General features: G+C 48.5%; 1 pseudogene; it reads right to left on the bottom strand.

Moving 5' to 3' along the window:
• Nucleotides 1–4,591: 4,591 nt before the first annotated feature.
• Nucleotides 4,592–10,227, bottom strand: LOC115842535 (large ribosomal subunit protein uL16-like; annotated as a pseudogene).
• Nucleotides 10,228–14,288: the final 4,061 nt, after the last annotated feature.

Below are 14,288 nucleotides of genomic sequence, written 5' to 3'. Positions count from 1 at the left end.
GAGAAGAAAGCCAGGACAGTCTCTGGCATCCCCTCTCTTCTCTAAGAGAGAAAATAGTAATGATCAAGGAAGAAGAATTCATCCGTATTATGCCACCTCCACTTCTAGGGCTTGTGCCCCCAAAGACCTCAACCACCTAGAATGTAGCAGAGAACACAGAGTGAAGCAAACATGGCGTTTACAAAAGCGGAAGACGCGTGTGCTTTAAAAATAAGAGTGTCGGGACTTCCCTTGCGGTCCAGTGGCTAGCACTCCGCGCTTCCAATGCAGCGGGCCTGGGTTCGATCCCTGGTCAGGGAACTAGATCCCACGTGATGCATCTAAAGATCTTGCATGCCGCAGTTGAAGATCCCACACGCAGCAACGAGGATCCTGCGTGCCGCAACTAAGACCGGCACGGCCAAATAAATAAATAAATACGTAAGAAAGAAAAAAAAATATGTCCACTCAAAATGGATCTGAAAGGACACAACGGTACATTGGTAGCTGTTAATAGAGCAGGGCTAGCTCTGTCTATATAAGTAAACAAATGGGCCTAACCATAGAAGTTCAAACTATCTGGTTATCTCATGTATTAACACAAACTGGGTCTCAGTTCCAGTTGTATTTAATGTTTTATGATCTCCTAGACTTTCCAGTCCAGGCACTTTTTGACAAAACTTTGTCCTCATTTGAGGGGCTTTTGTTGTCGGGTTTTTGTGTTTGTTTTTGTGGGTATTTGCCTCATTCCATCCCTGAGCTTTGCAGCTAGACAGATGTGATTCAAAACTATGTTCTAAGGTGTTTCCTGTAGTGAAGTCATTGGTTTGCAATAGTCAGTCATGCTTTGCCACTAAAAGGGGACGGAGGGGTGGTAAGCCACGAGATAAGCTAAAGTTAAATTGTTAGAAGAATTTCTTGATAGGAAATTATAGCTTTGCGTTTTGTTGCTCTATTTCTTGAAAATAACTTGGAGATGCCCCTGATTTGTCCATCTACTGCTTTGATTCCTTGGATAACACTCATTCTTTCACGTTAAGCAAAACCAAGTAATTGTTGCAGAGGTCTCTGTATTTTGCAGCTGCCCTTTTGTAAGACGCACTTTTCCCAAATAAAACAATTTTAAAAACCCATAAAAAAAAATGTCCACTCAAAAACCTGTACTTGAATGTTTAAAAAAATGAAATAAGGGTGTCTAGGGACTTCCCTGGTGGCACAGTGGTTAAGAATCTGCCTGCCAAGGCAGAGGACACGTGTTCAAGCCCTGGTCCGGAAAGATCCCACATGCCATGGAGCAACTAAGCCTGAGCGCCACAACTACTGAAGCCCCCACGCCCTAGAGCCCGCACGCCACAACTACTAAGGCCGCATGCCACAACTACTAAAGCCCGTGCGCCTAGAGCCCGTGCTCCGCAACAAGAGAAGCGACCACAATGAGAAGCCTGCGCACCGCGAAGCCCGCGCACCGCAACGAAGAGTAGCCCCTGCTCGCTGCAATGAGAGAAAGCCCGTGCGCAGCAACAAAGACCCAACGCGACCAAAACATAAATAAAATTAATTAATTAATTTAAAAAATAAAAATAATAAAACTAATAAAGAAAGAAAGAACTTAAGATTCTTGCTTTACACACAATTCTAACACACTTGGCTATCAATCTTCCCAGCCCAAGGCCATTTAAAGAAGTAATTGCTAGAAGCATACCAGGAGCTATAAGAAGTGGCAGATGACTAGAATCTCAGAATCAGAAAAAAAAAAGTACAAAAGTGAGTATCAAAAAGCAGAGCAGGGCTTCCCTGGTGGCGCAGTGGTTGAGGGTCCGCCTGCCGATGCAGGGGACGCGGGTTCGTGCCCTGGTCCGGGAGGATCCCACATGCCGCGGAGTGGCTGGGCCCGTGAGCCATGGCCGCTGAGCCTGCGCGTCCGGAGCCTGTGCTCCGCAACGGGAGAGGCCGCAACACTGAGAGACCCGCGTACCGCAAAAAAAAAAAAAAAAAAAGCAGAGCAATTGGGACCATTTAGTGTAGAGCTGGAAATAGTCCCTAAGGGTCCACAATTGCTGGTTTTGCAACAAAGCACAACGACTTCCATTCAGAGTTTTGACCTGATCATCCAGAAAGACTTATAGGATGTGGCATGTCCTCTTTGAAAAAGGAAGGCCAGTTTATGATACATTTTCGAAAATTTTCTCTACAAAATGGCCAAACTTAATGAAATTAGGCACTTTTGAAGGGATAACAATTATCTGGGGGAAAAAAATGTATTTCAGTGAAATAGTTCCTTCCTTGGTAATTCCAGACGAGCAACTGTTAGGATGGTGAGGCAAGAGTATGGAGGCTGCAGGAGGTACATTACCTCATTGGATGGATGGATGGATTAGTGGATAGATGGATGGATGGATGGATGGATGGATCGGTGGATGGACGGATGGATTCGTGGATAGATGGATGGATAGATGGATGGATGGAAGGACAGTTGGATGCACAGACCTATGGACTATATATGGTAGCCTTTATTAAGGGTATCAGAGGAGAATCAAGCTTCAGAAATCAGCAGGATTTCCCGAGTCCTTTTCACCCATTCTCTGCTCTCTGCTCATCTCAGGGAGACCTTTTTAAAGGTGCATAGTTCCTCTCTGGGTCAGAAACAGAAGGAGGAATACCCGGTTATGGGAAGTCACCAGAAATTTCCTCAGCCCTCCCACTGGGTGTTAACATGGTGAGTGTGCAAAAATGTATCCTGCTTTTCCCATAGCTGAACTCGGGGGTCTATCCCAAGATTCCCTTCCACCTGAGGATAAGGAAGTCACCCAGTGACATTCACATACACTCCGTCACATCAGTGGTTTCTCAGGCCACCTCTCCAAGTACACTCCCAGCCCTCTCCTGGGCTTGACTGAACAGCGTGGGGGTTATACTCAGCACGCTGGGAGCTAGGAGCTGGTAGCTGCCCATCACTTCTTGGTGGGGCCTCATGTGACGTGCACTGGCACAGCTGGGGAACCAGCACATCCCCACACTGCTGCGTGCTGAGGTGGCCATATCCCCAATGGATCTTCAGCTGGCCAGTCTGTAGTGCCGTTCCAGGATGTGGCCACCTGTCCAGACCCCAGTGCCCCTCAGCTGACGGCAGGTCCAGCTGGGGAGGACCACAGGCTGTCACAGGGCCCTCTTGGCCTGGCCCCTGTGCCACGGGCACCCTTGTGGGACTTGGTACATTTCAGAGCCCCTTCCAGAAGAGGAGATTTGTTACGGTAACAACAAGTGAATCCTTGCATTGCTTTGACTGTGTGCCAGGCTCGTTAACAGCCCTACGGGGTAGGCCTTCCATTACTCTGAATTTACAGATGGCAAAATGAGGCACCAAAGTCCTAAGCCGCTCGCCCACCATTACAAAGCAAGATGGCAGAGCGGACTTGAGCCCAGAGCCCAGGCGCCAACATCTGTGCTGTCAACCCCTGGGTGAAACCGCCTCTGCCCAGGAGCCCTCACAAAACCCCTGGACTTTTCAACAGCATGAAAGACAAAGAAAGGCCGAGGGAATGTTCCAGATTAATGGAGGAGGCTATGCGGTATCTGCTCTCAGATATTGAATCAGGGAAGAGGACATCCTTAGGTCAACAAATAAGACTAGACAATCAACAGCTGCTAAAAGTACTGGCTCAATGTCAATCTATGAAGTTGATACCGTAAGAAAAATCTCTATTCTTGGAAAATACTGAAGTATTTAGGGTAAAAGGGTAACTTACCTTCAAATGCTCCAGGGAAAAAATTATGCATATAGAGACATCCGTGTGGTGTGTGTGTGTGTGTGTGTGTGTGTGTGTGTGTGTGTGTGTGTGTGTGTGTGTGTGTGTGTGTGTGTGTGTGTGTGTGTGTGTGTGTGTGTGTGTACATGCTTGGGGAGACAAATGATAAAGCAAATGGAGTAAAACGTTAACAGTCGGTAAATCTTGGCAAAAGGTAGAAAGATGTCCTTTGAACTATGTCTTATGTTTACAACTTTTCATAAACTTGGAATTATTTCCAAATTTTAAAAATATCTTTTTTAAATAAGGAGTCCCAAGGCCCCCATGTCACCACCAGGAACAGTCACTTTGGCTCCCACTTTCTTCTGAGCTCCCAGCTGGACGCCTCCCATCCCCCCAGGGGCAGAGTGGAAACAGGACCACTCAGCCCTCATGCCTGTTGATTCTCACACCCAGGCTGTGCCTGTTTAGAAAGTGTCCAGGCCCAGCACGTGATGGCTTTGTTCCCCGTGGCTGCCTGACACTCAGAGAGGTGGCCAGATCGTAGGTGCCCGGGGTGTTGGGTGCACCTGTCGCCCCTCACACTTCACCTCCACCTTCAGTCGGAGGCATTATTCCAGCTCACCCAGCTGGTGCACAGCTGGTCCACAGCATCGAGGGGCCTTTCATACCCCTGAGCTTGGAGAAACTCTCTCGAGACCACCAGAAACTTCCCGCAGATGGGGCTTCCTCACACAGGGGTGGCTGTACAGGGAGACTGAGGCGGGGACCAGAGCAATATATCAGGAAGGCTTTTTGGATTTTTTTGGACAGGAAAGTAGGATTTATCGGTGGGTGTGAGTAAGGAGGGGACAGCGCCAAGACTCTCAGGAGTGCAGGGCCCGCCATGTGTCCAGGGGCCACGACTAGGGGTGTATTTGATCCCACAGGCATCTGGGATGAGCCACTTTTCTGCCACCATGTTTTCAAATTCATCCGCATTAAACTTAGTAAATCCCCTCTTCTTGGGGATGTGGATTTTCTGGCGGCCAGGGAACTTGAACTTGGCCCTGCGCAGGGCATCAATCACGTGCTCCTTGTTCTGCAGCTTGGTGTGGATGGACATTATGACCTGGCCAGTGTGGACCCTGGCCACCGTGCCCTGGGGCTTTCCAAAGGCACCATGCATACCTGTCCGGAGCCTATCAGCTCCAGCCCAGGGCAACATCTTGTTGACACGGATGATGTGGAAGGCGTGGGGCTGCACTCGGATGTGAAAACTATCTTTGCCACAGCTTTTCATGACGTACGCGTTGGCACAAATACGGGCCGCCTCCGGGGCTTCGGAGGAGAGCTGCTCATACTTATGTGACACCACGTGGCCACAGAGTGGGAGCTCAACCACTTTCGCCTTCTTCCAGCCCAGGTCAAAGATGCAGATCGTGGACTTCCCTGGTGGCGCAGTGGTTGAGAGTCCACCTGCCGATGCAGGGGACGTGGGTTCGTGCCCCGGTCCCGGAGGATCCCACATGCCGCGAAGCGGCTGGGCCCGTGAGCCACAACTACTGAGTCTGCGCATCTGGAGCCTGTGCTCCGCAATGGGAGAGGCCACAGCAGTGAGAGGCCCGCGTACCACAAAAAAAAGAAAGATGCATCTCTTAGCATCAGGGACACCTCAGCAGAAGCCAGATTTTGGGTACAGTCTGTTCTCACCATACCGGTAACACCGGGAGGGGTGGCGGCCCACAGCAACACCAGGATCTTCAGGGGTGCGCCAAAGGAAGGCTTTTTAACAGAGGGGCATCCTGGATGAGGTCTTCAGGAAATGTAGGATTTGTGTTAGTTTAGAGGAGAAAGGGATTTCACGAAGCCGGCAGTGCGCCCAGCGCTGAGGGGCTGGAAGGAAACTGACCCACAGAAACAGCAGAGGCTGGGAGCTGCCTCCAGGGCAGTGGCCGTTGGAGGGCTCCTCCCCTCCGATGTGGCCACACAGCCAAAGGGCACGTCCCGGGGTGAATGGGGAGGGACGGTGACTGGAGGGTGGACTCCACTTGCTGGAAGGAGCTGGGGCTGACATAAGGCCCACATACAATTCTGCCCCAATCCTGCCCCACCCAGGGCAAAGGCCGGCCCCCTGAATGGGTGGGGCAGCGTGGAAGGAGAGATCTGGGGTGAGACGTTAGGAAACTTCCAAGAACTTATCTCTCCTGCCATTAGAATAAAGGAAGTCGCTGGGAGGCTGTGGTGTGTGAGTGCATATGTGAGCGTGAGTGAGTGTGGGTGTGAGTGTGTGTGCGCTGACTGCCCACACGGCCGACCTGACCATCCTGCAAGAGCACAGGATGGGGGCAGGGAGGCCGGGGCCAAGGCTCCCCCGTGGGACATCAATGCAACACTTTGGGGCTCCACTTTTAGGTAAAATTGGCCCCTGAGGGAGTGAGGTGAGGTCTTATTTACACCTAAACTGGGAAACCAGGGGCCCCCCTAGCTCAGCAGCTGTGCAGCCCTGCAGACCTTGGGTCCCCAGGGAATCTGAGGACGGCAGGAGGCAGAGGAAGCCCGAAGCACGGGAGACAGTGCCATCCTGTCCCTGAACTGTGTAGCTCAGTGGAGAAGGTGCACGATGGCCCCGAGCCAGGTTTGGGACAGGATGGAAGGGCATCCGAGACCCGCCAGACCTGCCTGAGGCCTGGCCAGGGGTCTTAACAGCCACTGCCAGGGACAGGTCCCTCCCCCTGCCCCCGACAGAGACCCACACCTGCCCTTGCTGCGACCTGGAGAATCCGGAGGGGGCTAGGCAGGATGAGCACAGGCCAGAGCAGAGGGTCCCGGGGCAAAGGGAACCTGCGCGGGAGTCAGAATGGGGCATATTTCAGTATTATGTGCAGTATTTTCCTGCACATCAATCGATCTAGTCAGACACCACGCATTCCTTAGGTATGCGCCTCATGCCAAACTTATGCTAGAAGCTGGGTTTAAAACTATGAGGAGGTGTTACCTGCCCTTAAGTAGCTGACAGTCCAAGAAAGGAGACAGACAACAGGCATTAGTGGGAAACAGTGAAATGAGAAAGCTGTGCCCTTAGAACCCGGGGAGGTCAGGGAAGGCTTCCTGGAGGAGGAATCAGCCATGCAAGGGCTGCCCCCGACGGTGCTGAGCGGCCGCCTGGCGAGCCTGTGGGTGTCACAGACATGCTTGGTTGCGGTGGGGAGTTGGGGTGTCAGCTGGGGTGCACTGTGGCCGGCCTTCCAGGCCACACTGACAGGCGGGGACTTTCTCTTGGAGGTGATGAGAGTGAAGGAATGCAAGAGAAGAGTGACCCGGTCCCATGTGCCCAGGGGTGGATCTCCGTGGCTCAGGGTGGAGGAGGACACGTGAGAGGGCTTGGCCGGGCGGCAGAGGCCAGTCCGGCGCCTGGTGCAGTGGTGGGGCAAGAGATGCTAAGCGCCTGAACCCGCCCTCCACGGGAGTGATGCTGGCGAAGAGGAGGTGGGGGAAATACTAGGAAATAAACAAGGTCAGGGCTTCCCTGGTGGCGCAGTGGTTGAGAGTCCGCCTGCCAATGCGGGGGACGCAGGTTCGTGCCCCGGTCCGGGAGGATCCCACATGCCACAGAGCGGCTGGGCCCGTGAGCCGTGGCTGCTGAGCCTGCGCATCCGGAGCCTGTGCTCTGCAACAGGAGAGGCCACGGCAGTGAGAGGCCCGCGTACCGCAAAAAATAAATAAATAAATATTTTTTAAAAAACTCATGTACTTTATTATATGTACATTAGACCTCAAGGAAAAAAATTAAGGGTGATGGATTTGAAGATTTCAGATGGGGAGCAGTCTGGGGGAGGACGAGGCCCTGTGGTGCAGGGTAGAAGCAGGTCCCAGGGAGGTTGATGGAGTCTGGGAGGGGAGGGAACCCGCGCCCCATGGACGGGAAAGTCATTCAGTTGTGAATGATTGTGAAACAGTTAAGAAAAACTATTTTGGAAAGTGGATCGTGCTGTGCTAGTTTATCCGCAGGCCCTATTCCATGAGGGTGCCGGTCCCAGCCGCCCTTTCCCTGTCTGTCCCCAGGCCTGGTCCCCAAATCCACAGTAGCATCTGCTGGGCAACACTGTGGACACCCACCTGCCCACACAGCGCACACACTTACAAGGGCCAAACCTGGCAAAAGGCTTAGTGACACCACAGGAATGGAGTGGCCCTGGCTGGCCCACTGACACTTGAGGCCCTGGTTAGGGTCATCCTGGTCATACGGGTCTCCTTTTCCTTGGGATGGAGCTCTTCCCTAGGAGACTTCTGGCTCTCACACATGAGATATCCCCCATCTGCTCACTAGCCTCTCCAGGGCCTCCATGTGTGTGACACGGGACAGACCTGGAAGGCCGCAGGGGACAGTGAACGACGGCTGCCGGGCACAGCGGCTGTCCTCACCAGGATTACAACCAACCCGAAACGGGTAGAATGCTTACTTCATGAGTCTTCGTTTTCTCTTCAATAAAACTGCTAGGTCTCAATTCATTTTTAAGGGAGAGAGACATCAGGGTGACAGTTCCTACATTTCTCAAATTCAGACTGAGCTAAAGGCAGGCAGCAGTCCGGCGCCTGCCTGTGAGGCTCCCAGCTCAGACAGGGTACGTCCCAGGGGTTCGGGGCAGCACAAGCTAAGCCCTGTGCAAAGATTCTAGGTCGGCAGGAGAGTGACCTAATTAAACACACAGGCTTATTCTTAGCCAAGGAGCCCCAATTAAGGCCCCTGGGCAGCCACAGCGCAAAGGCACGGCTCTAGAAGTAACCGGAATAATTATTTTTAAACAGCAGTTACTTCTGATTATTGAAGTAGCATATATTCATCATAGCACGTTTGGAAAATACAGAAAGTACAGACAAGAAAATGCTACCCAGAGAGAACCACTGTTTTTGCTTATTTCCTCATGGTCTTTTTTTGGTACCTATTTACATGTTTGGCCTTCGGGGAAATGTTTATTCACATAACGTAAGTGAAAAGAGATACAAAATTATAAACAGTGTGATCCCAAATTTGTTAGGGTTGTCATAAGGATAGAGTTCTGTATCCTGTTTCTTTCACTCAGTATTAAAACACAAACGTCTCCTCCACCTCATTAAATATTCAGCTGCTTGATTTTTAATGACTGCACAGCGTCCATCATATAGGATAACGTATACACTCTCCCATAGTGATGGGGCATTAACACTGTTTCCGGTTTTTTAAATAACTTTACAATGGACCTCCGTGTATAGCTCTGACTTTGTTTCCTGGGCTAGATTTCCAGAAGTAAAAATTATTTAGGGCTCTTATTATACATGACCAAACGGCTTTCTGAACGTTGGAAGTGATTGGCACTGCTATGAGCAAAGGATGAGATATCATAGCGCCCATGGCATATCTTAATTCCTGTAATAACAAGCAGAACTCCTTTACCTACTGGTGGTAGATCCAGGTCCAGCCCAGAGGCAGTGTTAGCCGATACCAGTTCCTCAGAGCCATCTGGACTTTAGAACAAAGCACAGCCCGGGTCTGAGTCAGCTTTCTCTAGGCGAGGCTGCTATAACGAACAACCTTCAACGAGGAAGCTTTCTCTCTCACCCACATTACTCCTAAGATGTGGATCAGCTGTGGCTTTACTCCAGATGCCTTCTTGTTCTGGGACCCAGGCTGAAGGAACAAGTCCTGTCTCCATTCTCATGGCCAAGGACAAAGAGACAGAGCAGAAGCCCACCCTGGCTTTTAAGGCTTTGATGTCGACGTGGCAGGCATCACTCCCACTCACTTCCGTTGGCCCAGGGAGGTGATGTGGCCAGTCCAGTGCCAGTGAGGGGAAGAAGTACATTCCTCCCACGGGGAGGCACCACTGGTCACACCCGGCTGTGCAGAACTCTCTACGGAGTGGACAGAAAATAACTGGCAACAAGAATACCACCGACCACAGCTCTGAGCCCTCAGAAACAGATCTCAGTGTTTGTTATCACATCCTGGGACTGAACGTGACATCAGGAATGTTTGGCAACAAGAATCCCTTTCATAATGGAAACTCCCGTGCCCCAGAAGGCTTCCCTGCTGACAGATGAAGGAGGTCACGTAGGTTTGCCTTTTGTGCAAATACAAGAAAATATTGATATATATGTGTTTTTGTGTATTTATGTACCTATATTTATAAGTCGCTCCATTTAAAATAGTAAAGATATATTGTTATATTTTCAAAAGTTAAAAGAAAAGCCTTATGTATAACAGGCTACTATTTCTTGTTAAAGGGGGAGAATACTTACACATAATACATATAACTTATGCTTATATATGCATAAACATTTCCCCAAAATCAATAAGAAGCGGTAACAGTGGTTATTTCAGGAAAGTGAACTAAAGAACTGAGGGCAGAGAGGGGAGGTTTCTCACCGCACACATTTTCTACAGTTTGAATTTTTTTCCTTGTGTTTATAGTGCTTCCCCGCCTCCAAATTCTTTTAACTAAAAATTTTTTAAATTGTCCTTTTTCAATCTGCTCTTACCCATGTTACACAGTCTCTCTGTCTGTTCTTCCTTCATTGCTGTCACACTGGGACATGCCCTGATTCCCATGCCTCACGCCTTAGAAAGCAGAGTTTCCAGAAAGCACTGGAAAACCCAGGAAGAGCAAGTAGCAGCGGACACCACACCCCCATATGGTTGTGCAGGCCGTGCTCTGTTATGGCCGGCAGGTAAGCCCCTCAGAGTAAGGTGAGACCGAAGGACAGAGAGAATTCTCTTGCAGGAGTCAGGAGTCTTGCCCCCGTGAGGAAGGTGGAGAGATGGAGAGAAAAGGAGACAAAAGGAAAGCAGTAACTTGTGCAAAGGAAGTTAGTGGTGCCCCCGAGACAGGACACTCTAAACTGTGCCACCGGCTGCCCAGACACCGGCTCCATCCTCCTTACATCCCCATGTCTGCTCCAAATCTTCAGAAAAGCCTCCTAGGGCTCCCCTGGTGGCGCAGTGGTTAAGAATCCGCCTGCCAAGGCAGGGGACATGGGTTCGAGCCCTGGTCCGGGAAGATCCCACATGCCACGGAGCAACTAAGCCCGTGTACCACAACTACTGAAGCCCACGCGCCTAGAGCCCGCAAGCCACAACTACTGAAGCCCGCGCGCCTAGAGCCCGTGCTCCGCAGCAAGAGAAGCCACCGCAGGGAGAAGCCCTCGCACTGCAACGAAGAGTAGCCCTCGCTCACCACAACTAGAGAAAGCCCGCACGCAGCAACCAAAACCCAACACAGCCAAAAATAAAATAAATTAAATAAAAATAAATTTAAATAAAAAACACTGAGGAAAGAAATCAAAGATGACACAAACAGATGGAGAAATATACCTATACCATGTTCTTGGATTGGAAGAATCAATACTGTGAAAATGACTATGCTACCCAAAGCAATCTACAGGTTCAGTGCAATCCCTATCAAACTACCAGTGGCATTCTTCACAGAATTAGAACAAAAAAATCTTACAATTTGTATGGAAACACAAAAGACCCTGAATAGCCAAAGCAACCTTGAGAAAGAAAAATGGAGTTGGAGTAATCAGGCTCCCAGACTTCAAACTATACTACAAAGCTACAGGAATCGGGCTTCCCTGGTGGCACAGTGGTTGAGAATCTGCCTGCTAATGCAGGGGACACGGGTTCGAGCCCTGGTCTGGGAGGATCCCACATGCCACGGAAGAACTAGGCCCGTGAGCCACAACTACTGAGCCTGCGCGTCTGGAGCCTGTGTTCCGCAACAAGAGAGGCCGCGACAGTGAGAGGCCCGCGCACAGCGATGACGAGTGGCCCCTGCTTGACACCACTAGAGAAAGCCCTTGCACAGAAACGAAGACCCAACACAGCAAAAATAAATTAATTAATTAATAAACTCCTACCCCTAACATCTTCTTTAAAAAAACGAAGCTACAGTAATCAAGACAGTATGGTGCTGGCACATAAACAGAAATATAGATCAATGGTACAGGATAGAAAGCCCAGAGATAAACCCACGCACCTATGGTCAATTAATCTATGACAAAGGAGGCAAGGATATTAAATGGAGAAAAGACAGCCTCTTCAATAAGTGGTGCTGGGATGGGACTTCCCTGGTGGCGCAGTGGTTGAGAGTCCGCCTGCCGATGCAGGGGACACAGGTTCGTGCCCCGGTCCGGGAAGATCCCACATGCCGCGGAGGGGCTGGGCCCTTGAGCCATGGCCGCTGAGCCTGCACGTCCGGAGCCTGTGCTCCGCAACGGGAGAGGCCACAGCAGTGAGAGGCCCGCGTACAGCAAAAAATAAAAAAATAAAAAATAAGTGGTGCTGGGAAAACTGGACAGCTACATGTAAAAGAATGAAGTTAGAACACTCCTTAACACCATACACAGAAATAAACTCCAAGTGGATTAAAGACTTAAATGTAAGACCAGACACTATAAAACTTTTAGAGGAAAACATAGGAAAAACACTGTTTGACATAAACCACAGCAAGATCTTTTTTGACCCACGTCCTAGAGTAACAGAAATAAAAAGAAAAAGAAACAAATGGGACTTAATTAAACTTAAAAGCTTTTGCACAGCAAAGGAAACAATAAACAAGACAAAGACAACCCTCAGAATGGGAGAAAATATTTGCAAATGAAACAATAGACAAAGGATTAATCTCCAAAATAACCAAACAGCTCATGGAGCTCAATATCAAAAAAACAAACAATCCAGTTAAAAAATGGGCAGAAGACCTAAATAGACATTTCACCAAGGAAGACATATAGATGGCCAAGAGGCACATGAAAAGATGCTCAACATCACTAATTATTAGAGAAGTGGAAATCAAAACTACAATGAGGGCTTCCCTGGTGGCGCAGTGGTTGAGAGTCCGCCTGCCGATGCAGGGGACATGGGTTCGTGCCCTGGTCCGGGAAAATCCCACATGCCGCGGAGCAGCTGGGCCCGTGAGCCATGGCTGCTGAGCCTGCGCGTCCGGAGCCTGTGCTCCGCAACGGGAGAGGCCACAACAGTGAGAGGCCCGCGTACCGCAAAAAAAAAAAAAAAAAAAAAAGACCTACAGATACCAATTTTCACCTATCAGATTGGCAAAACTCCAACAAGATAATACATGCAGCGAGGCTGTGGAGAAAGAGGAACTTTCCCACATTCCTCGTGATAGTGCACGTTGGTGCAGCCCCTTCAGGAAGGCAAATTGGCAGCATCTACAAAATTAAGAGAAATCCTTTGACCCATCAGTTCCTCATGACACTTCAGAATGACTTGTACACATCCAAAATGACCACATGGACAAGAACATGGACCACACTGCAACACTGTTTATAATAGTAAAAATAAATAGGATATAGTCATCAACAGAGGGCTGGTTACGTAAATAAGGTCCCTCCACAATGGAATATCATATATATATATATATATATATATATATATATATATACACAACCATGAAAAAGAATGAGGAAGCTCTCCATCTACTAATCAGGAAAGATCTCCAATGTATGCCAATAACTAGGAAGGAAAAAAGGTTGCAGAACAAATAATGCACTACATTCGTGTAAAAAGAGAGGGAAAAGAATCCATATTTGTTTGCTTGTATTTTCATAAAGAAACACTGGAAGAATATATAAGAAACTAAAAACAAGGTTTCAGAGGCCAGGGAAGGCAGTAGGAACCAGAGATGGAGAAGAAGGAAAAGAGACAGACTTTTCACAGGACACCAGCTCATATTTTTGGATGGTGAGCCATAAAATTAAATTAAAAACTACAGGGCAATTTTCATATAAAGAAAGTGTAATTATAACCAAAAACAAAATCATACCCTGAACCCAGCAGTCATTCTTTAGAATGAAAGACATATTTTTAACTTTATGTTGACAAGACAAAAAGCATACATAAGACCCAAACATTTCAAGATAACTTATTCCTAGAGTAATAACATGATGTGAATTAAAGCAAAAGGATGAATATAGTCAATAGTTGGATGCCAGAGAACCAGATGGACCAACAAACTATGAGAAACTGCAATATACGTTTTATTTTCATTCCTGTCGTGTTACTATGGAAAAAGTAAAGTGTTTGCTTGTCTGTTTGTTAAGTGGAAGGAAGGGGGGCGGAGAGGGAGAAAGGGAAGGGAAGGAAATGAGGAAGGGCAAATGGAGGACCAATGAGTCTACGGATAGGAATGTAAATTGGTGCACCCTTTTTGCAGGGCAATTTTGCAATATCTATAAACACTTTTAACACACATGCCCTTTGACCCAGAATTCCCTTTTCTGGGAATTTACGCAACAGATATATCCCCACAGCTATGTAACAGATAATGCGGCATATAAAGATTTTTTAATGCAGCATAGTTTATAGAGCAAAAAAAAATATTCACCAATAGAAAACTGGTTAAATTATGAGGTGCCCTAAAATGCAACCCTCTACAGAATGAGGTAGGTGTGTCTATACCAAAACGAAAAGATGGCTGCGATATTAGCAAGTGAAAAAACAAGTTGCAGCGTAGTAAACACCATAATCCTATTGCGTAAAGATAAAATATGATTAAGGACAAGCATGTCTATAAAAATTGTCTGGAA

Source organism: Globicephala melas, chromosome 12 (genome assembly GCF_963455315.2).
Source record: "Globicephala melas chromosome 12, mGloMel1.2, whole genome shotgun sequence".
Classification (NCBI taxonomy): domain Eukaryota; kingdom Metazoa; phylum Chordata; class Mammalia; order Artiodactyla; family Delphinidae; genus Globicephala; species Globicephala melas.
Note: the sequence above shows the minus strand (reverse complement) of the source record. Positions and strands in the feature narration are given on the sequence as shown.